This window comes from Falco rusticolus, chromosome 8, assembly GCF_015220075.1.
Source record: "Falco rusticolus isolate bFalRus1 chromosome 8, bFalRus1.pri, whole genome shotgun sequence".
Lineage (NCBI taxonomy): Eukaryota > Metazoa > Chordata > Aves > Falconiformes > Falconidae > Falco > Falco rusticolus.
Genome location: NC_051194.1, coordinates 53,004,056 through 53,029,595, shown reverse-complemented (window position 1 = coordinate 53,029,595; position 25,540 = coordinate 53,004,056).

The window sequence follows — 25,540 nt, the reverse complement described above, 5'->3', positions numbered from 1 at the left end:
AAATGAGAACAATATCAAAAGCTGCAAAACTAAGAGAATAAATTAAATCACGATGTGCAGTTGTGTCAGGGTATACCATTTAACCTTTTACTGTAGGAAATCTCTGAAAATGGAACATAGAAGGATGCCACAGAGTCAAGCAGACCTCTCTCAGCATCATTCAGAGCAGTTGTGCTGCTTATTGTGTTTTAGAGAGTAAGAACCAACTATAAGGAGAGTCACCTGTACATGCTTGTTCAGAGTTACACACATCTTCTAGCCCACCTTCAAAGACCGGGTGAGACTTCTGGTTCAGTATATTAACATCTGCCCGTGTGAGCTTCTAAAGGCAGTATCCAGCACTTTAAAATCTGCTCATATCAATATTAACTTTATTGTCATTTCATCTTGAAAGGCACATCTGCCAAAACTCAAATCTAGATTTACAAGGTCCGTGCTAACCCATACTGAATGTTTTTTCATTAAACTTCAGCTACACAGATATAAATATGAACTGCACGCGTACCGAGAGCCCACTGGTGGTAAATCTTTGTGTCCACTGAGGGCAATAACAAAGTTGTCATTCACCATAACTCAGTGCAGAAAGCATTAGATCCACAAGTATAATGCTAGTTTGCTGTGCCTCATTTCAAAGCTGAATTGAAGTAATCAGTCAGTAAAAAAACAAGTACAATAGCAGAATACCCTTGATTTTTTGTCTTCTTCCTATCAACAGCTTGTACCACATACACTTGATTATGGTTCAGCTCAATCTGAAGCCTGTTATCTTGTTACCCACGTACAGGAACCACACCTACGTGACTGGCCATTTTACTTTTAAACCCATTTGTCATTCTCAACAATCAGGACAAAATTATGAATTGTAAAATGCTTCTAACAACATATTTCACTTTTCAATTTAGTTGATAATGTTGATTTAGGTTTAATCTAGTACTATTTAAGTTACATTTCAGATTTCCTCTCTGTAACTAAAGTCACGCTTTTTCTGCTTTAATTGCCCATCCATATTCTCTAGCACAGCACTACACTTTCAGTACATCCTTTCTCTGGTGTCACATTCATTTACAGCTTGCTTCGGGAAATGCTCACACTTCAACATTCTGATTAAATTATGGGGTTGATTCAGATATATTCTTCACCTAGAAATTCTATTGGCTTCAGTAAGAATTTGCATGTGCAAGGAATGCAGAAGTAGACCACGTTCATAACAAACACAAAGAAAAACATCACAGCTCTTTTACTGGGTGCTTACCTTATTTTCATCCAATTCTGATAAATTGATGGATATTATTCTTTTTTTATTTTTTTTTACCCAGTCACTTAGATTCTGTTAAGTGTAATCTTGCACACTTGAATACTTTTATTAATTCTTTTGGGGAATATCATAGAGACATATTTGTTTCTTGAGAAGAATAAAGAATTATCTTCTCTGTTCTACCTTTCTTGCACAACTGTATAGAATAACAATGTATTTCATTGTCCCTTTCAATTTGTGACATCACTTGATTCTTTCTGTGTTCTTTTGAGAAAAAAATGTCTTCATTTACATACATTTGACTTTAGTTTGTATGTAGGCTTCAGGTGGACCTTCAGCCTTCATCAGTTAGCTTGAGTTTGGAGGAATTCAGTGTTCCTTCAAGACAGACTATATGCAGTCATTCAGCCAACAATCAATAACAGAATTAAAGGCAAGAATAATTAAAAACTCATTTGAAATAAATGGAGTAATTGACATCTCATGGGAATACTTTAGATTTGCTTTCTCTGGTATTTCTCTAATTAGAAAACTCTCCTTGTCACCTGCACTCTCTAGAGATTTTAGATTTGCGTGGGAAGGTATGGAAACTTGTGCATGCAACAGGAATATAGAGGTCTCTTCACCCATCTAATCGAGCCAGTATGCCAAATGATGAGTTACCTGACTTCAGTAGGACATTTCACAGATGTTTTGGCTGTTACTATGAAGTATATATATGAATGGGAATGGAGATGAAATGGTGAGTGTCAAGCTTTAATCAGGTTTTTGACTTTGTCAGATAAAAATTCATCTCAAATACATCTCAATTTCCCTCAACAACATAAGCTCCTCTGTAAGGGCATATTTACTAAGACATTTTCTGCTCCAAGGGATTACATCTGTTTGGGGTATAATAGTACATATATAAGAACTGTCACATTTGCGCTTCTAAAGATAGTCATACAGGAAAAGACAAAATAGTCTGGCATAAGAACCCATTTTTAAAAATTAAATTAAGACTATGTTAACTATCAAATACAGATAAAGTACTATCCTTTAAGGTCATGTGTATTTTCCATTTTTGTGCATACTAAAACCACTTTTGTGCGTATTGAAAGCACTGTATCCCAAAGAGAGCACTGACAGTTTATGCCTCCATTCCTTTGTTATTTTATAATTCTAATTAAAGTATTGTTCATGTAAAGTGTGAGGATGCCATTCTGAGCACAGAAAAGGGTAAATGAAGGCAAGTGAAGTTTCTACAAAAGACCTTATATAATGTTATACGCTGTATTCCAGTTAAATTAAATTAGCTCTCCACTTTCTGATCTAGACACTGTGTACAGCATTCGCTAAGCTAGCACAGATCATTGTTCACTGAATGCAGGCCCTTTCTGGGTAACCAAACAGCTAAAGCACAGAATGCCTTCAAGTAATTAGGTTCTTTTCCTAACTACTAGGGAAGATTTTAAAATTCAGTCTGCTATGAGTACCATTATTCTGATGGGCACTATTCAGCTTTGAGGCAGAAATTCCATGGGTATTTACACAACTGATGTATTTTTTCCTTAAGTTTTATTTTATTTTTCTACAAAAAAAATCATAGAGCAAGATTCTACTTTTTTTTCCCTACTAAATTCCATTCAAACTACTTCATAGTGTATCAGCAAAGGCCTCAGAAACAGGCCCAAAGATTTTAATCATAAAACCTTAAGGATTATGCTCTTTCATAGAACATATTTCAAAGTATGGCGATATTTATTTAAAAAAAAAAAACAGAGAGAGAGAGAGAGGAAAGGGAGGGGGGAGAGAAAAGAAAAAAAAAGAGGGAAAAAAAAGGGAGGTGGGAAGCTTATTATGTCACTCTCTCTTCTTTCATCTATTTTATTAGCTGGAGTACTCCACTCAGGGACTCCAGAAAGCGTGATATTCAGATATTCAGACAGGGAAAGGTCAGACACAGAACTCAGTATGACTTAGAAGTCTGAGTCTGGTTAAGAAACTATCACAACGTATCACAATCCAACAGCAGCTAAATGCACCCTCCAAGTTGCTCAGTGCTCACTGTGTAGATGTTTATTCTATTTCTTCTAATCTGTTTGAAAATTTATTTCCTTCTTCATTCCATGCTCATGAAAGGCTCTACCCAAAGCAACAGCAGTAAAATGCTTCTAAAACCTGCATGGGGTTGGAAAATGGGCTACATTGAGATTTGCATATGCACTCTGCAGGAACTGAAATTTTAAAGTGACAACTGATGCTATTCAGGGAAAACAGGAAAATAGCAGAGGATAATGGAATCAGATGAGATACAGTCAAACCTGTCATTCAATTTCTATCTGCAAATCACTAAATACATTTCTAGTAATAATAGTATAGAAAGTCATACACTGTTTCAGCAATCCATTTAGATTTGGATAAACTTATAAAGTATAAGCTCAAGTTATAATTTTTGCCTTTTTGATTCAAGCTACGGTCCATTTATTTTAATGCCTTTGGGAGTTTTGCCAGTTAATAATTGAAGAGGTCATTTTGTTATGAATCGCTTCTTGCTTTTCCATTCTACATATTTATTTAGTTTACAGTGAAGGGAATTTTCAAGTTTCTGAAGGGCTACCAATAGGCACAGCCACTGCCAGCTCTGTGTTTTAGCAGGTAGTGAGGCTTGAAACTCGTATTCTAAAACACAGGGAGACAATTTTCAGATTGCTGGAGTCAGATACCTGATGCTGGTCTTTGACTTGTTTGCTAAAATGTTGTTTTGCAACTGATGTGTCATCACCTATCGACATCTACAGGAAAAGTTCTTGCTAGCAAGGCTCCATCACTTTAAGAACTTCAATCAGCAGGCAAAGCTCAATCATAGTCCATGTTCATAAAATCTTTTTTCCCACGTGGAAAAACATCGAAACCAATGCATTTCTACAGCGATACCCTTAATAGCAAGATGTAATATAAGTAATGTTTTCTTTCTTTGTTGTTTGATTATTCTTTTTCTCAGACAAACTAAAAATCAATGTTCATTAAAACAAAATATCATGCTAAAAACAGCAACAAAAAAAGAACGGACGTTTTTTCAAGGACAAGAGATGGAATGAAAGGAGGAAAGAAATAGCCACTATTTTGATTGTCATGTCTTCTGATAGTAGGAAATACACTGTGAGAAATCCTATAAATACATTCAAAACCTAGAAGATCATACGGGTTACTTCTTTTCCTGCATACAGAAAGTGAGAACATATCTGGAACTTCAGCAGACAAGTGAACAGGACTTCCTGCTGTGCTGCCTGGTACTATGAAATAGAATTTATATGGCAAAGTAAAGGTTCTTATAAATACATTTTCTCAGGTATATCAATAAAACCACAGCTATAGTTGTATCCGGAAAGAACTCTGACTGTGTTAAATGGCCATTTCTCATTTCATTCTTTGCATGTCCATGCTTTAACATCTCTGATTGTAATATACCATTGAAGAATATTGAAAAATGCATTGTAACACTTCTCATTTGCCAATAAACACTGCCTATGAATAAACTGCCACAATATACAATATCTTGTATTTAGAAGACTTGGGGATAAATGATCTTTCACTAAATTCTACTCTGTGTTACTCAAGAGCTCTTATACCTGATGATCTTTTTTTCCTAAGGTTTTCAGTTAAACTGATATTCAAGCCTATTGTCAGAAAAAAAAAAATCTTATAAATTCATTTTTCCAACCAATTCTAGAACTTACAGACATAATGAAAGACTGTAAATGTGTCATTGTAGACTAATATATTTAAATATGTACTTAAAAATAATTTCCAAAATACAGACTGTAATAAAAATAAAATATGATACAGTTTAATAATAATAATAAAAAATGTTGGGAACTAGGAAACGTATCTTTTCCTTTCACCAAAACATTCAGCAACACTAAATATTAAAAAGAAAATCCACCAGAAAAGTGCATATGTGAAATGATCACTCGTGGCTACCTACGTTCCATCTTCCCTTTAATGACCTGTCTATCTAGCCATTCAAAGAAAAAAACCCAAGTTTTATTTTCCACTTTATATTAAGCACAATGGCTCTGGACTGCCTTTCAGTCTCCAGTAGACATGCTGAGATCTGCCAAACCTGAGTCTTTGATCTGGATGAAACATTTACACAATTTCCACTGACATCTGATACGCAGCCATCATCAATTGCATCATATGGTATAGACACAAGGAACAGGAAAAAGCTTAGGGAATCTGACAAGAGAGAATTGCAAGGCAGAAAAATAATTACACAGACTGTTGTGTATGGATTTCTTACAGAAGAGATCAGATGTTTTCCACGCCCAGTAATGGGGCATATACACAATTACCTGCACATACATCGGTGTCTGTTGTGAGCAATGCCTTCAATAGGAATGATGCCATCAGAAGGATCTCAGGCCAATAAGCAAACCAGAGTTCTGATGGCCAGAGCTGAGGAGATCCAGGAGATCCAATGTTTTGCTCGTAATATGTGTTTGCAAATGAATAACGTGTGGAGCCAAGCCAAACACCACAAATAGGTTTACGTCCTGTTAACACACTTGGCTCCAACAAATGCTGTAATCTCGTTATTAATTTATGTGCCTTGCATACAATCTGGTGGCATATATAAACACAGGCAGTGCAATACCAACTTGTAATGCACTTCCTTGCTTAAAATGTTGCAGACCAATTTAAATGCCATTCTTACTCCTGCTTTGCAACTCATGACATTCAACTTTTTAGACGTGACACTTTAGGATTTATCTAACATACCGTTGGATCAGTCACAGACAATCTAACCGTCTCGGAATATATTAGTTTATGCAGCTGCTATATAAAAGATCAAAATTAAATTCCCCACAGGGATTTTTAAGTGCCATACTAAGATGTACAAAACATTTTTTTTTCTAACAATAGGGACGACAATAACGACTGTTGAATTTTGTTTTGATAACAGCAGATGTTACAAAGACAAAATTGGAATTTTAGTAAGATTTTCAGTGCCATTATCCCAATTTCATATACTCACGTATTTTCAAATTTCATAGTAGTAAAACTGTTCCTTTCAAGATACTGCTTTTCGTATTATTTTCTGATAAATTTTCTAAATTGCATCAGGTTGACTCTGTAAGTTGCTCTATTTCAGAACCTTTTACTTTAAGCATTGTAAAATTCTTTAACTTCTTACAGTAATATATATTCCTAATACATGGAGAAGCAGATGAATATAAGATCAGAAAAAAGGAATTTATACAAATCTCTGGATAGGTACAATTTGCTCTCATTCAGTTGCTATTTTACATGCGGTTATAGAAATGTGGTTGAATAGAGTGGCAAAGCATTCTATTTTGATACAATGATGAATAAAATCACTTTTTTTACGTAGAAGAGTGCGATTTCATTTCTCAAAAAAGTAGAACACCTACATAGTGTAGGAAGAGGGATCACAGAGTTCTTCAAAGGTGAATATTGAACAGACTGAATAAAATAACTAAATACATACATTTAAATTCTGATTATATTTAGAAATATAACAAAGGAAATTATCAAGGTTTTTATTTCATTTTTTATAAGTATTTTAAAACCTTATTCTTTATCTTCTACCTCCCCCTACCCACTTCCATCTCTTTTACTAGGACTAAAATATTCCAGTTTACAAGGATTTTAAGAAACTTGCCATGTGACAGACCTCAGAAGTTACTCAAATCAGCGACCTGTCTGAATGCTCCTAAAAGTATTTCCAAACTCATAAAGCAAATGTTGAAGATTGTGTGGTTTTAAATTACAATTCTTTGCTTTCTACAGAATTTAGTTTGCCAAATCCCACCCAAACTCTGGAGTCTGTATCTTCAAAATACAGCTCACTTCCAACTCCCATCTGCCAAGAAAGTAGCCCTGTCTGAGTTATCTCAGGGACACAAATGTCACCCCTCAGATACACTGAATTGCACTCAAAAGTAAGAATACTTACTCTTACATGCATATAGCTGATATACAGGAACAAGGAATGCATACTTCTAAAGACCCTTATATAAGTTTTGAACACAGAATTCACACCATCTCTTTCTGAATTTGTAAATCTCTGTATGAATAATGCTATATATTCTCCTTAGCTCCTGAAATGCTAGCAACAAAATATTTTTAAGAACAATTGCAGATTCCTATCTATGTCTTCATCTGATACTTTCATTACACAGTAGCTACTGTATCCAATGCAAAGAGTAGAAAAACAGATCACAGACTAATGGCAGCCATTTGAGTAGTCCTTTGAATTATTAATAAATTAGATCTATGGAAGCCATTTAGAATGACTCATTAAGCCGATTAACTCCCTATTTCATGAGCAAACATTGGGTGTTCTAACAGAACAGAAGGTAGAAACTAGCAGATAAGTAATGATTATTAGAATAGCAGAGATTTTTTTTCTTTTTTTGAAGCAATCAATTGTCAACCTAGAGAGAAAGTGTTTCTTGAAGTCGCAGGAGGGACTTTCAAAAATTGGTGTGACAAAATTAGCATGAAATAGTAAAAAAAACAGATAATCTGATTATATATAAAGCGTGTGTGACAATATAGTAAATAAGGAATGCTATCTAATTTGTACAGGCCCTAAAATACAGCAGCCATAAATCAAAGCTACAGGTATATCACTAGCTTTGCTTAGGATTTAGTACCAGTGCTTCAGCACAGCAGATTAAAGTGTAGCCCCTACTGAATAAACCCACTGCCTGCAAACTGAGAGAATCACTGTAACTAGGGGATGCTTCACTTAGCATTTTATGATTTGTGTTTGCCTGTGGAAGTTTTAGCATTGTCTTACCATAATGTTTATCACATTTTAATTAATTAAAGAAATAAACTTCACACACAAAAAAGATGAGAATATATTTTTACACACTTAATGAGATTTTTCTAAACTACTTTCATCTTATCTACTACTATTACTATCAATTTAAATGTGAACTGGGTGAAAAGGAATTAGCCATTTTATGGTATACTGGAATTAAATTAATGATGATTATTTGGTGATGTAAAATGAATGCATTTTAATCAGCTATTAGTGCATCTATTTACATGGAATGATTTTCCTCAAGTATTAAATGCAGAATAAAGATGTAGCAGATTAAAATTATTCAAATAGCAATAGCTGTTTAAATTTTCTTCTAATTTTAGAAAATTTTATACAACAGCACCTTACTTTTTCTGTATACAAAAGGCGATTATAGTAGAATCTATAAAGAGGATGACAGTGTCAGACAATCCTGGTGTTTTGCAGCCCTGTTCATACAGCAGCTTTTCACAGGATGACTGGAGTTCACGTTGCACATTCTTTACATGGTCCATGAATGTCCCTTAAAATCCTTCCAAAACCTGCCATTGCATGCCAGGAGTACTATAACATGACTTGTAGGAACCTAAAACCAGTGGTACTCTACTTACTTGAAACCAACATTAAAAGTCTCATATCAATGATGCTGATAGATAGACTATAAATCATGATCTCACATATCTGGAAGAACTATTCCTAGGAATCTGGAAGACTTAACAGAGATTTTAACAATTAGTTATTCAATTATTATAAAATGAGTCAATAAATATCATATGATTATCTATAACTTTGGTGCACATATAAATAATTTATTATGCTCTGCTAATATATAAGTGTATATCTTTATTAGTTCTTTAAGCCTTGCAAGTTAATATAGTCTAAATTATAAAGACCTGTAAGTTTTTCATAAATTCTGTTTGATCATACAAAAAGCCTAGAGACTGCCAAATGAAAGTAAGATCCCACGTGTCCATAAGGTTGGCTTTTAAAGGGTAAGCTGTTGGGGGGAAAAAAGTCAATAAATACTTTTTTAATTTTTTTTTCCTAAATACAATGTAATCTATATCAGAACCTATGAATCTAAGTTATAACTGTTCAAATAAAATCCATAAATTGAAACCAGAATCGATGGCAGATATAATCACTCCTTCAGAATGCAAATATACTGACTTTTTTAAAAAATGGATACTCTAGACCGAACAAAACAAAGCTTATTAAAAGAGACTATTTTGAGAAAATCACAGGCTTGAATCAATCAGTTCACACGTTGTATTGGACAGCGCCGTAAGTAAGGCTATGTAAAAAAACAGTGAGAAAGACCAGCAAAAAGCCAATGGTACTGAGCACCTCTGCCAAGAAATTATCGCATGACTGTTTGTTACAATTCCTGCTATCTTTGCAACTTGCAATACAAACCTCCAGTGCAAATGTGCTTCAAATTCAGGAGACAGATTCAGAACTAGGTATGTGTGTTACCTAAACATATTTATCTAAAGCTGTGCAGGGTACTTGCACTCATATTGTTCCCTCCTGTCCCCCGATGAAGCAGCCTGGCAGGTCTGCCAGGGCAGGTGTCCCTCCAGACCTTGCAGTGTGCCCAGGGAGGGGACTCACCCAGGCTACCCCCCAAATGCAGTCAGGGTGCATACCAGGTATAAAGGCTGCTAGAAGCATCCACCAACTGCTAGATGCTTGATTATCTACACACCTTCACATAGTTGGTTGTATAAAAGTCCTACGCAGTCAGTATTTTTTTCTTAATTTTTTCTTGTCTATTATTCATACAGCAAGTTTAAGACTAATTTAGGCTAATGCATATTTCTTTCAAACATGCTTATTTAAAAGAAATTTTCTCTATTTCTTTTATTATTTCAATGTTTCATTCAAGTACTAAAAAATAAAACAAACTGCATTCAATGCCATGAAGACAGTTAAGAACTCTAGTGGAGTTCAAATAAGCCTGGGAAGTCTTTTCTATTGATACTACCTTGCCTACTTTTCCAGATAGTAGCCAAGAGAACTGGGGTAAAACGACCTAAGTGAAAAAACCTGATTTTCAAAGGCAAGGGTTTGGGGGTTTTCCTCCTTAAAATAAATCCCCAATTCTATACTATTTGGATAAATAAAAAGCTGCACCTAATTTTCAGTAGGGGTTAACAGAAAAGATGTTTGTGTCTTGCAAAAGACCAAACTCTGCAATCACAATGGGTCCCCTCCAGACATATTTACGAATGAATCTCTGAATTATTACTTTTATTGTCTCTGATGAGTGCTACTTTGCATTTCAGCTTCTGTTATTTATAGCCCAGTGCCTCAAGGAGTAAGTACAAACAACATATGGAGGATCTACCAACTCAGGCATAATACTTCAGCTTGACTTGTGCTTCTGTGGGGATTTAGATACTAATACTGAATTACTTCATTATTGGTCTGGAACCCTCTGAAGGCAATCCTCACTTTTCAAACCATATGATCTTTGTTTGATAAGGAGGAAGAAAAAGAGTAGAGCACAAGCTCAAATCATCCTGTTTAGGTGGTTAAGAAGCCACACAGCACTAAATATGTTTTACTGATATATTTATGTAGACTTTTGTGTTATCTCAACCAGTACACAGACTGTGAACCTGACAGTTCTGGGACCAGGCTGCATTCCCCTTTCAGTTGTTTTGCACCAGTCTGATTGCACAAAGCAGCCAGCCAGCCAATTTTTTTCAGGGCTAAAGAAACACTCAGAACAAGAGTGACTACTGTTTCTCTGGCAGAAAAAGAGCCTGGGGGAAAAAGATCACGGAGTGGCTATACCTTCTCTTTTGTAATTTCTCTTGAGTCACTAAACCCACATAGCTGCAGAGTTACACATAAAACTGATATCTCAAGGGTGTGGGAAGCATTTGCACTTGCATGCTGTTCATGGAAGCTGCCTCATTTAGAAAGAAAAGCTAAGGGGTGGGCAGCAAACAAGGGAGATGCACCCGAGTGAGCCAGCCTGCTGAATCTCGGGGAGTTTAGCCCTGCACCCTCCAGCTGATAAGCACAAAGTGCTTGTCCAGCTTGAGAAGCCCTGTGGCCAGCAGAGGATTAGGTCCTCTGCGTTGCTGTAAACACTGAGGCAGGACACCAAGATGAATTACTGCTGGTGGCTCCTGAGAAGGAACACTGGTGAGGTTATAAACTGTTTAAGCCAGGAATCTCTTCTCTCATTCTCAATAAAAAAGAGCTAATACGCTCAGCTGAAGGCATGAAGTATGTATTCTGTCAAGAGGAATACACTTTATTCTATGTTCCTTTAAGAGCCAACAGCATTCACCAAAATTTTTGAAACATCAAATTTGTTTGAATTAAAACATGATCTTATCTGAAAAGCCATTTCAGAAATGTATTAAATTCTCTTACTATTATAGTTATTTAGATAGCTACGTCTTCTTCATCTGTAAATAAAAAGTTTTGAAAACTACATTAAATTTCTATTATTTTTTAAATAAAAAATGGAACCAACTTTGAAGCCTTTTTTTCCCTTTTAAACACATAAAGGACCATATCAGAGAATATTATGATATTTTCCCCTCTCAGTCTTCCTGTAAAAAGTATGGTATACCAAATACAAGAGGTATCTCAGTTGAAGGCTAATCTCTCCTTAGTGTACCATAACTTCACTGTGGCTTATTTACTGAATGGAAGATGTACTCAGAAACTGTACAAATGCAACATACTCAACCTCCTGCTCTTTCCCTCCCTCGAAATGTAATCATGGGCAACTGTTCAACATACGTAACTACCACCATATTTACTAAGGTCAGTGAAGCCTTTATTCATTCTTAGCAATCATATCTTAACAATTTATCAACCATTTCATTTGCTTTAAGAGGGAAACTTTTATTTGTTCACTTAAGAAAAAACTCTGACAGATAAATATTGAGGTTAATGTGCTGCTGTTTAAGTACAGCTGTGCTAACAAAGGGTTTGTTCAAACTTAGACAATGCCCTGGTTCTGATAAAATGCACATTTGTGTGTTTGTCCTTCTGTTTCACCATATGGCACTTCCTACAATGATGTTCAGTAATGCAGCTATCATATTAGTTGATACGGTTGCTACTTTAATAGATTGAACAAATAGAAACTGATCTCCTTAAATTAAACATGGGTATTCTTGCAATACGGTATTTTGCAGAGCTGTACACTGATTGCAAATATAGTCACTGTCATAAACTAAAAATCCTAGGGAGACTATTTACATAAACACCAATAAATATTGTATCTGACAAATGAACTGGAACAGGTAAGGAAACTTTTTAATCAGATTTCAGCGTCTGAGGAGAACTTCTTTTGTAATTTATGTCTGTTAAAACAATGCATAATGCATTTTATTACATGAAAACTCCACTTACTGAAATTCTAACTTTATTTTTATGATTAATATTGAATATTAAATGTATACTGAAATTATGGAGCATAAAATACAAGGCTTTTTAAGAAATAGAGAAATACTTCCCTCACTGTATATGAATAAACAACTTAGTATTTACATAGCAATGTTTCCCTTATTTTGTTTATTAATTTGTAGAATTAGTCGCCACAAGTTGTTTTGGATGCCAGAAGTGTAAAGGAAAGAAAAGCCATCAGAGGCTATTAACATACACAAACTAGAGCAAGAAATTCCACATGAGAGAATGTATCAACTAAGCTATCATTCTGATACTTGCTCTGAAATTATTTTCCCTCCCCAAGTATCAGTTACGATCTAGTGTTGAAGAAAGCAGAACTTATGATGAAAACACTCATCTTCTCCAGTACTTAATACTAATTGGCTAAGAAGAGAGATGCGAACTAAAGGAGATGGCTTCTATTTTTCAAACACAAAGGCAGCGAAAGAAAATCCTTAGTGTCCATAACATTTCCTCTTTGTCACAAAAAGACTTCAGTAAGAGCTATCACTGTGGCATATTTTTAAGCATAAAGATCATCCTATACTTTAAATTAGACATTAATTTTTCAGTTAAGATTATTTAATAGCAGAGGGAATGTATGTCAACATCACTAAAATTTACCTTGAACTATTTTTATTTTTTCTATGTACAGTACCTGCATTTGGCTGTATTAAAACATGAACCTTACTGTGCTTTGACAAGAGCCGTTACAAACACATGCTTAAATATCTACATTTCTTTGCAAATTGCTTTTCCTCCCACACTGCTCAGATTTAAATCTCTATACTGTCTTCTATAATACACTTTCTTGTAATTTAAAAAAAAAAATATTTGCCAGGAATGCTATTTGGTTTTTATTACATGATTTTTGTTACGTAAACATATCTGCCAATGCGAATGTAATTTTTTTAAAAGCAAAACTGTAAGGACAGAGCATTGGGAATATGGGTTTTAAGCAACATTTTCAAAGCTGATAAACTACCTAAATTATGATGCTGGTTAATTGAGCTCTTCCTTTCACAAACAAGATCAAGCTTTCGAAGGGGAACTGTCTTAGTATAAAACCCTCACCACATTCATTGAAATACAATGACTGTCAGGAATAGTAGAAAAATTTTATATACTCCTATCCTCAGACAGCGATTCAATTGTTCAAAGAAGAAAAACTTCTCTTCTGTGAAACTCTCATGCCAATGTTACAGAGCGAGTAAGAGTTGAAAGACCAGAAGGAATACCCTGTATCATATCTAGCCATCAATAACACATTAGGTTAGAGAACTATTTTGTCTGACACTTAGGGAAGTTTTTTTGCTGGTATTAATTGCAATATCTGTCCTTTATTATGAGTCAAGACACATCAAAACCAGGTTCATTTTGGGGGAAAAACAAAGTCTCAAAGAGAAAAGAAAAAAAAAAGCCAACACAAAAAGGTTATGGGAGTTAAACAGCATACTTATATTTCAGTTATTAATTTAAGATGCATTGATTCTGACAGCTGTGCTGATAAATATTGGAAGACGGAAATCACATTTTTCAGCAAGTATTTTCTAGAAACTTATTTCAAATAATATTATTAAGTATCAGTTCAGGAACTGGAAAGAAATTGGCCAAATAGCAAGACTTTATCGATGACGTTTTCTGTGAAGATTTTATTTTGCACTCATAATCCAGAACAAACATATGAGGTTATTGATTTGAGGTGTGGAGAAAGATTTTTTTTTTTAGCACTGAGCATCATCCTATTTCCAACCCTTCCCCCAGTGAAGAAGAGGACACAAGGCAGTAATAGGATCCTATTTCATAGAGCTACCTCAGAGAAAAATGAATATGATCTCTACGGTTTTAATAAATTAGTACATTGTTTAGCCATTTACAGCTCTTTGGTCTTCAGTCTTTTTTTTAATAATTTTTTTTTTACTTTTTGATGCATCAAAACAAAAACTCCAGTATTTTCCTGTCTTTCGTCCAGAAATATTTTGGCTTTTGTCCACCTACTTTGCAACATCATATTCACTGCTAGCTCATGGATACAATGCCCAAAGACAAGCAAAAGTTCATAGACGTTTTCATTGCATCGAATCTTCTAAGTGCAGCCCTGAATTACAGACCCGATCACAGGTTTGTCGCTTGTGGAAGGAGAAAGGGGACAGGAAACCTGAGAAGAACTGGAAGGAGACTTGGGATAGGAGGGCAGGATCAAGAAAGAGGAGCCTGAATAACAGGGTTTCTTTGTTTCTGTCACACTTGAGGCTGGGACAAATGACAGCCTCATGACCCCTGCAGTTCTATTTGATTTTGGGGAGATACAAGCTTTCTGCCTTCTTTACTGCATTTCATCATACAAAAGACCTGCCAAGACATCAGGGTACAGGAATATTCTGCAGAGCAGAGCTTGCATCTAGCTGAAAAGGCTGGCGTGGCAAGCTGCTGAAGGTGTTGCAGAGAGGTCTGCTGGGGACAGGCAGACAGTGAAGACCACCCCCCTGTCATTCAAGACTGTGACTTGTAAAATTTACAAGATCTCACTACTGTACTACAAAATATAATCATATCACTGTTAAATACAAAATGTCCTTACTGTTATTAAACATAAAGAATAGGAAAAAAAAACAGAAGGACAAAGTGTTGAAAAAACTTAACAGCTTCTAAAGGGGCTCAATCAATGGGAAGAACAGAGAGGCAGCCCAAGTCTTCTCAGCCAAAACCTTGCTGGATGCAACATGTTCCCAGCGGCAACAGCTGTCTTCAGTGAGTGAGAAAAATAACTGGGGTAAGACTTGATCTTTTTACTGGGGACACGTTTTATGTTGTGCCTCAGGATGGGAGCTAGCCCACACTTTCCAGCTGTTCTGCTGGTGGAAAGGCAGTCTCCAGCATACAAACCTCAGAAACATTTGGTAAAAAGAGTTTGGGTAGGAGAGCTGCCTAAAAGGAACAGCTTTTGGACAGATAATAATAATAGGAAATTGCAGTAAAATCTACAATAAATTATGATTATTTGGGGTATGGGTTGACTGAACAACTTGAATTTTATCTCAGACTTGTTTGAAGGCAGCTTCATATAGTATTTTTGTCAGCTTTCACCTCTTATACACTTGAGTACACAAGGAACAAAATACAAGCAGCTGTTACGTTATAAAACTTTATGCTGTCTTTTGAGTGTTTACTTTGCAAACAAACCATAATTACATCACTACAGACTTATAAAGGCCAGAACATCATTTCATTCAATTGTTAAATCCAGTAATAATATCAAAGTACACTAAATCTCATCCTTTTTTTCCTTTCCTTCTCTCTCTCTCTTTTTTTTTTTTTAAATATATGAGGACTTAATTCATTTTGAAAAGCAGGCGGGTGTTTGAAAGTTTTCAACTCGTGTTACTGAAGTCAACATCCTAAATTCCAAATCACAGTCAAATCCTACTTACTTTTCACTTAAATCTGTTGACTCAAGCAGAAGCATTTAAGAATAATATTTTTGTAGCTCAGCCTATCAATCTCAGTCAGCTGTTCTTGTTTCAAGACAGAGATGCACCTATGAAAGCTATAATTTAAGTGACCTGAGCAGTGTAGAAGACAAACTGTAAATGGAAGTGGTTTTTGAAAGTTGCACCATGAAAGAGTAATTTAATAGAGGAGGAGGTGTTTCATGCTTTCCTAATTAAAAAAAAAAAAAAAAAAGGAACAACAAAGAACTGAGGTCTAAATTTCAAATGTCAAGACTATACACAATCCTGTTTTTGAAGAAAAGCAAATGCTGTAGACACTTTCCTAGGGTCCCTTCTTAACCTGTGTGTGCGATGCTCTAAGTTTTGTGCCAAGAAATTCCTTTCAGAGCATGTAAAGACAAAAGGAAGGGTTAGGAGTCACAGTCATGGCTCAATAAGTTGTTAAGGGATGGAAAGTTTGGAGGTGACAGAAAGGCAAAATAATTAGTTTACACAGTTCAATGTCCAAATAACATGTCAGGTGAAAGGAGCTTTCAGATCTCTCTTTTCTCATTGACTTTGATTCCTTTATACTCAAGCAGTTCATAGGGAGACTTGCAAGGAGAACTATATACCTATTGACAGCTAAGATTTGAATTATTAAGGTGAACTGAAATGAAATGCCCTTGTTTCCTGCACCAGTGAACATCCCAAATGTGGCATCTCTTCTATTAGTGATGAAACTACTATTTTATTCTCTTCATTCCACAGTTTTCTCAGTGTTCAAGACAGCAAATTCAATGGCAGACAAGGACATTGAATACATTGCATTTCAGAAAAAAACCTTTCATTGTGATTGTTCACCAATATTTCTTCCACAGAAAATTAGAATGCCACAACCCATACTAAAATTAATAAAATGCCTATTATAATTCTAATGATTTAGCTGGATATTTACTAATCTCATCTGCAATAGTAGAATATAACGAGACAATGGATAAAATAAAAAGTCTCAGGATATTCATTAATCTAACCAACAAAATTAAGTAGAAATTAGTAAACTAGCAATGTAGGGAATATGATTCTAATCCTATTGCCTTCCTTAAAAAAAAACAAAACAAAACCCAAACAAAAAAAACAGTCATACGAAGATATTTACTTTACTATGAAATCACCACAAAATTTGCCCTTATATCTGTAGCTTGAATTTATTATGAGTGTGAATGGTATGGTATGAATCTGTTCTGTTGCATCAACAGCACTTTCAATATTTTTCTTCACTCATAGGGTTCTTTTGTATACCCGTACTGTTCTCCAAAAAATAACATTTTTTTGAAAGTATTCACCTTATCCTGCCAGTCAGGTGGTATCAGAACAGATTATCAGTACAGTTTTCAAGGGAATATCTAATGTTAAGGGAAAAAAAAAAAAAAAGCCATGAAGAATGAAGATTATGTAATCAGGAAAAAACCCCATATGTGGAAACTATATAAGGCAGTGATAAGGACAGTAAACTATATACTCGACTGTACAGTTAGCCATACTGTACTATGCTGAATTATAAGTGTATTACTAGTCTACGTTTAGTAATTTTTTCTACATCCATCTAGTCTGTAAAACTGATTGTTATTTTATCAGTGCCAACCTATTGAAACTATTTTCTGACCTCTTTAAAGTAATTCTTCTATATTATTCTCATTATATATGAAAAGCACAAATCCTCAAATTCAAAAATTAGTGATTTTAGGGGAGAACAAAGGCAAGAATCCATCCAAGAATTCCAAATGCACTGCTTTAGTGCTTAGGAGCATCCTAATGTATTTTTAAATGATAATTCCAAGTACAGCATTCTGCATGCTCAACATTCATGCAATCTGTACTATTGACGAGGGTATGCTCCATGTTATACAGAAATACAATTTTTGAAGCTTATATCTAAGCAATAAATTGCACAGCCCTGTCTGAAATATTTGACTTTATCACCTGTTAATTCAGCAGCTCCGGAACTAATTGTAACATGAAGATCTCAGTGTCCATTTTCTAAAATCAGAGACATATTTTATCAGTGTTGGAGATATATTTTACTTTTTCCCTACACAGCACTCTATCATTCTCTGTTCTCATCCAAAACACAAAAAAAGAATATAGAAAAAAAAAATCAAAGAAAACTTAAAGCTCTCAGGTGTTAGGAGATAGGATTCACTCTTCTATCAGTGACACATATGCCATAAATAAGCATTTAATTAATTTTAAATTCCATTGCTTAAGAACACAGAGAATTTAACAACCTCTGAAAAAGTTGCTGTTTTTCCCTAGTGGTCTGGAATTCACTTTAGGCTTGTAAATCTTTTCTCTTGGGACTTCCAAAACCTTATATACATGAAAATTAGAGGGGGTATAAGAAAATTTGAAAAGTATGATATATTTGTTATTTTTTAAAACATATTGCTCTGTTTTGCTTTTTTGAATTTACCATACCTTAGTAAAAAGGAAATGTGTAACATGGACAAGTGCAGTAACAATAACTAGAATCCATTTTCAGCACATTAGCAATTTCATTCTTCATATTTCAGCTTGACATCAGTTAAATAAAACATTATAACAAGCAAATACTGTAATAGAAGAAAATAGATTTTTACATTTTTATCATTTCTGCCATTCATGAAAAGTGCTTGTGATCCTCTCAGAGTCTCAAAGGGGATTTCTAACTGACACAGCTTTGAAGAGCAATCGGGTATCGCTCATTAAAAGGAGGCTTTAACATAATCAAAAGCAGGGCAGACTGCCAGTTTTCCTGGCAATCCCAAACGGACTATGTTGCATCACGCACTCCTCCCTCAGCTTAAATTCATACTGAACTTGAAGAAAAGCCTTGATTGTACAACTTCAACGACTTCATCTTGCTTGAAAATGGCAAGCAGTCAGTCACTCCAGTGAGATTGGATCAGAGAAAACAAGATAAAAGATACAGCCAATTACGGAATTGCTTTTTCAATAAATCAGCAACTCTGTACGTGTGATATTTCAAGAACTTCTATTTCAAACTATTTGTAAGAATTCACCCCCATTTAGTCTATATTTTGCTAGCTATTGAAGCAGTTTCTGCTGAAAACACCACCCACCATGGCAGTAAAACCCCAGTTATATTACACATAAGGGACTTGGCTAAAATAAAGCAGGTTTTTACTTGGAATGAATTTATATATGATGACTTGATAAATATAGCTATTTTGTGGCTATTTTCATTTATTGGTAGTACATATTGATTTTATTAGAAGTAATAAGTATCCTAAATTCATCCAAGCAAAAATTAAGACAAAGTATGTTAGCCTTCTCAGATTTAGTCAAAACCAAGTACTCCAGGCTTTACCTGCAATTGCTAAAATGCACAAAGGAGGCTTATTTCCCATGCAGCCAGCAGCTGCAATGTCATGTTAGCAGCCATTTTTTTCCAAGAGCTCAGCTTCTCTAATACTGTTTGCAAATGTAGTCTGAATACTTTTTTGTGTGTGGATTTTCCACATTTTATATAATACTAAGAATTTTTCTCTTGGCACTCTTGGATTTTGATGTCAGAGATAGCCTTGACTGACTGTTAACTGGAGATTCCACTATCATCACCATAAGAAACAAAGGACAAACTTAAGCACTTCTCTACAAGAAAGAAAAAAAAAAAAGCAAGAAAACACAGTTCAGACATGATTATAAAGAAGGAGAGAGTTAGAAAGCTTTCTTATTAAGAAGAAGGAGTTAGAAAGCCTCATGGACTCCATTTGTATTTTCTAGGTCCTTGACATTGCCCTACTGTTTTGCCATCCATTCAATACACTGGTTTCAAAACCTCCTGTGATTGATTTTTACATTTAACACAACAGCACATAAGACCATTACCTGAGTAGGCAGATAACTTTTCAGAATACTTGTTTTGTGCCTAACTCTCAGAAACTGATTGTGCAACTTTTTTTCTTTTTTTGAGAAGTGTTTAATTTAAAATATCTCTTCCCTCCAGATTCTCACAAGAACATTAGGTGAAACTAGGACTATTACCTTTCATCGTTAACATTCAACAAAAGTTCTAGTTGTAATAGAAACTTTTTATGTCCTTTAGCTTTCTCATAAAATATTATTTGTGGAGCCTATGCACACAGTACAGTTGCTTTTTCCATTCAGATTTTTATATCATCTATGTTATTATAGTTTCTAAATACTTAACATATGGGAAAGATACAACAAAATTGTGCTGTACCTAGAAAAGAGGGGGGGGGGGGGGAAGATAATTTATTCATCACAAAATGCAATTCATGTCTGTCTTTTGTAAACTGCTTCTAGCAATTCCTTATTGAAATTGAGCCATCACACAAAACTCTCTATTTCAACAGACAAGAAAATGGTAATTTTTAATTATAATCATTGTTTGCCTGCATCTATTTGGACAACACCATGCAGGACTGACAAAGCTCTTCCCCATCCTAAAACACAAGATAGAGCAGCTTAAAGGAAAGAGAAGCTTAGCAAGAGCCTGAAGAAATTTTCCATTCTGTTATGACTGTTTCTCACTTTATGGTTCATTACTGATGCTTATTTCTAGCCTTTCTGTGAGGTGAAGCCCAAACAAATTTGAAGGGGGAAGGGGAAGTCAGTAGTATTGTCTGAATACTACCAAATACTACCAATCCTGCTGCTGAAATCAGCATATGGTAATTGCTTAGTTGTGTCATTCCCTGATGTCTGGACAAAGACTCTGGTCCTTGCGGTGAAAGCACTGTCTGAGCACTGTCGTAATGGATGATGAGCCTTGCATGCTTGGGGTTGACATTTACTTTGATTACACAGAGCATGTGACCTGATTTGTGAATTGACTGCAGGAATCCTAGTGGTCATTCTACAGAGTCCTCACTACCAGAGTAGCGAAATGTGTCAGGTTAGATATTTTATCATTTTGTCATTGCTAACAATCTTGTATAAAGCTGAAGAAATATTTTCAAAATGCTAACTTTTCAACCTACACTAGTCAGCTTGTTGTCCTTAGACCATCGCAGCTACATCATCATCACTATATAAAATATATGTGACATTTGGGTTTGCTTTCTGTTGGATGAACGCTGCTAGATATATGCATTCAAATAAATTTGTTTTACTTGAGGCAACTTTTCAGCATCTGAGATCTGAAAATGAATACAATATTATCTTTCCTGTGGAAAGAAAATTCACTGGCAAACACAGAACCCCATAAAATGAGCAGAAAATGTAATAATTGGAGCAATTCGACTCTCTTCACCTAAAGCACATAATAGCACAGTAAGCATTCTGATGTCTCTCCTCATTGAAACAGTCCTGAGTCAGGCCCACTTAATTGGAGCAGGAAGGATATTTTTTCCCCTGAAAAGCCATCAGCCTCGATGCACATGTTAATCTGCTTTCGTTCCAATTTTCTGACAGCAAGAGTCATTGGATTTATTTCGCTGAATTACAACAGTGCACAAGTGAATTATACTAGCATTTTAAACTGATCATATTTTCTAGGCAGACACAATCATTAGATAAGCTCAACTCTTCATTTATCAACATCTCATTCAGGTAACTCTAAAAAGAAGAAGGTATCTTAAGATCTGAGGAAAAATTAAACTACTTAGATTTATAGAGAAGGTAAACTCCTGTCATATCCTTCACAGGAATATGATAATTGATTTGTCTCAGACCTCTATCTAATAAAACTTACAAAGCCGTGGGAAATTCTGAAACCTTCAAAGCTTAGCTGGCTTGAGGTTCTCAGCACAGAAAGAGTTATCAAGAATACCTGTGTTTAAAAGCTTCTGCTCTGCCTTGAAGAGAAAAACAAGAGGGAGAACCTTGCCACAGGGAGGCATGATGTCTAAACATCCACACACACTATAATGGGATTACACAGGCCACTATTGCACACTGCCAGGCAACAGAAATTTCACAAATTACAACAGAGATGACGATAGGCTGGAGAGGAAGGATGCAGGAGAGAATACTTAATTACTTCCCAGAGTAATAAAATAGCACAGCAGTAAAATAGATCATGTAACTTCTCACCCTGACTTTTCCATTGTCGTTGCCACAATTACTATCACATTTTCTACTGCTGCTTCAAACAAATGCTAGATTTTCACTCCAGTTCACATCAGCTTCTCACTCTTCTGCAGAAAGATATATTTTTTTAAAACATATCTAAAATTTCTCTGCACTGATTATTAATGCAAACACAAGGCAACACACACACATACTGAAAATATGCCAAAGCCCAACCAATGCCAAGTGAAATATTTTTAATGCCCTCAGAAGAGACAGGCTGAGGCTGGGTATTGTAATTTTTATTTAACTTTTCCAGTGCTAAGTTGCTGCTGCTATCACCAAGATCTCATCCCCTTCTTCATTCCCTCTCAAGGACTCCAACAAAAGCTACAGCTATACAAAGTGTCAGTGGACACAGGGACACTCAGGAGGAGGTTTCTGGTTGTTCTCCAGCTGCTCTGATCTACTCAACAGACAAATCAAATGTAATCAAGCATTCCAGTTGAGTTTTGAATTTAGGGAAAGTTTGTCTCAGCATCACAGGTTTCTAGAAAATCTTGTACCCATAGTGACACTTGCAAGGATTTCAGTCTTACAAGGTTAAACTCATGAATGAAAAAATTATTCTAGTCAAATACCAGAGTCCAGAACTCAGGCTCCAAATAACTTTGATGTTTCATACTCTGCTGAATTTAGTACACATTGCAAGACTGCTTATTCCACTGAGTCAAGAAACCCAGATTCTTAGCTGGCAGGTTAACATGGCTCTTGCACCTCTGTGAGAGCAATCACGATGAGGAGATCAAAAAATACTTGTTTAAAACTGTTTTATAAAATTTTTAGAGAACAACCATGAAAATATTATGTGGGAAGCAGTGCAACAGTGAAGGAAGAAACATGGCTTTGCACAAACTAGAACTTACACTATTCTTCCTTAAAAATGAAAAGCCCATAATAAATTCGTAAACAAAAGTATTTAAGAGCATTCATTTGTAAATGTTAATTTTACCACATATAGCTCTACAACAGCTGTAAATATTCCAAGGAAGCCACAACAAAGAAAGTAACAACTCTTTAAAGTAATTCCAAGTTTTTAATAGTATAAAAATGTAGACTGTTTAAACAGAACATTTTAATATTGACATGGGAAACAGCCATTTGTACTTCAATATGTAAAGTAGCTGAATCTATTGGAAGCCTGTCTTTCAGCCCAATTAACCATGAGGATTAATACTTCATTTAAGCATTTCCCAGTTTGGATCCAGACTGAACATTAACGCAAAATAAGTGTAAATTCGGAGCAGGGATTCGCAGCCAGACCGACCCAACTGCAATGAGGCAGAACACAGAACTAACTGCAGTGCTTGTGCTCTAGAAGGTGACATACACCACCGAACGACAAGTGCTGCAAGCACTGCACTAAGGAGTTGCCACAGTTACTGAGAGGACTCGAACACTTCCAGGTCTACAGAAGTTCACATGAGAGTACTTGGGATAGATAAAGCACTGCCAAAGCTAGTGTTTTGGGTTTTTTGGGGTTTTTTTCAGCAGAAAATAAACTTAGGGTTCCCTGGATGGGATTCATCTTTTCTATTGAGTAAAGAATTGCAATTCTGCTGATTTTATGGGATGCCTTTGTAGTTGGTAGAGAGAATTAGGAGTCAGTATAGCTGTCTAGAGGTAAGAGCAAGGAAATCTATTATTTTAGTTTGTGTTTCACCCTCTGCAGAAATACATCAAACACGTTTCAAAACAAACATCCTATTTATCTTTACTGCTGGTGATTTTGAAAAACTGTGTAGTAGGAGTGGGTGGAAACTTTCACCATAGCAAGCTGCAAAATTGTTAAGTACTGTTATAAATTGAGACCACAATAGATCATAATCCAATTAAAATTTTTATTAATTATAGCAAGTAGAATATGAGCAAAAACAGCGCTGGACGACAGGGGAGTCTGCGCTCCGCCAACTGCCGTCCTGAGCAGTTCAAACAGTCCCTTTTTATACCTTTTTTTTTACTTTCATGTTCATGAAGTAGTGGAGGTGTTGACCCTTCATTCATATGCACAAGCGGCATCCTGGACACCTGGCGGTTATCTTATCTTTTGTTGCCTAATCTTTACATTGGGCTTAACATAAATCTTAATAAACAATACCCTAGTCCATAGTTTCTTACAATCCCCCCCTTTTTTTTTTTTTTTTATCCTATTATTGTTTATTAGACGCTGCTTTCATTCTCGGCACTGCAAACAAACCTTTTTCCACAATCCCAACATTTATCATAACACTCACAAGGTAATACCTCACAATTACAATAGGCATAGTTCTCACGTGGCATAACGCATTCACAACAATCTTCATCCTCATTAATAGATACACTCTTATATTTTGCCCTAGACCTCGTAGTTAAAATAAGCAATTTAGCTATGTCAAACCGTTCTCTAATAAAGTGTAGCGTAATATACAAGGCCCAAATATAAGTCCCAGAATCAACATAATAAGTGGTCCTGCTAAAGCAGACAACAAAGTGGTTAGCCAAGGTGAGATATTAAACCAGTTTTCATACCATGACCTGCCCGCCTCACGATCTTTCTTACGTTGATCTAACCTTTTCCGGAGTTCAGACATGGTGTCCTGGACTACTCCAGTCCTGGGGAAGTTCGGCCATTGTTGCTTTAGTGTCCCATTGTTCTGGTTCTTTTCTCCACAGTTTGTTCCTCCTCTGCCTTGCCCGTCGACTCGGTTGCTTCGAGCCACGGGGTGTACCATCTTCTCGGCAGCAAGGGAATTCTTCAGGAGAACGGCTGCTTCGGGCTTTCTGCCTGTTTACATAGGCTTCCCACTTTGCAGCTTTAATTGCCACCCACATTGTTCCCATTTGTCCGAGTAAATTTGAGTTTCAGTTCTTTTTTATCTGGGGTTACTTTCCACGAAGTTGCAGGGGCTTTCTTAATCCGGGTATGGTGAATCCAAGAATTCTGTCCCTCAACCTTGATTGCAGTGTAGGTGGTGAGTAGGACTTGAAAAGGTCCGGTCCACTGTGGTTCCAGGGTTTTATCTGCAAAACACTTAACGTATACATAGTCTCCTGGTTGTATATCGTGAACAGGTCCATCCAGACCCCTACTGCGTGTTCCCATCACATGCTTCTCAATTCTTATTAATTGTTTGTTTAGTGCCACCATATAGGAAGTCATTGTTTCTTCACCAATCTGTGAAGACATCCCCTTTTGTACCCCATAGGGTCGTCCATATAAAATTTCAAATGGGCTAAGCCCCTCTTTTGCTCTGGTCTAGTTCGAATTCGTGTAAGAGCTAATGGCAAAGACTGGGGCCAAGTTAGACTTGTTTCTTGGCCTAACTTGACAATCTGTTGTTTGATTAGATGATTCATCTTTTCCACCTGGCCACTCGATTGTGGTCAGTATGGGGTATGTAATTGCCAATCTATTCCTAGATGGTGGCTGATCTGTTGTACTATTCTGGACACAAAATGTGGTCCTCTATCCAAGGACATTACTGCTGGGACTCCAAACCTAGGTATTATCTCTTGGAGTAGTATTTTGGTCACTTC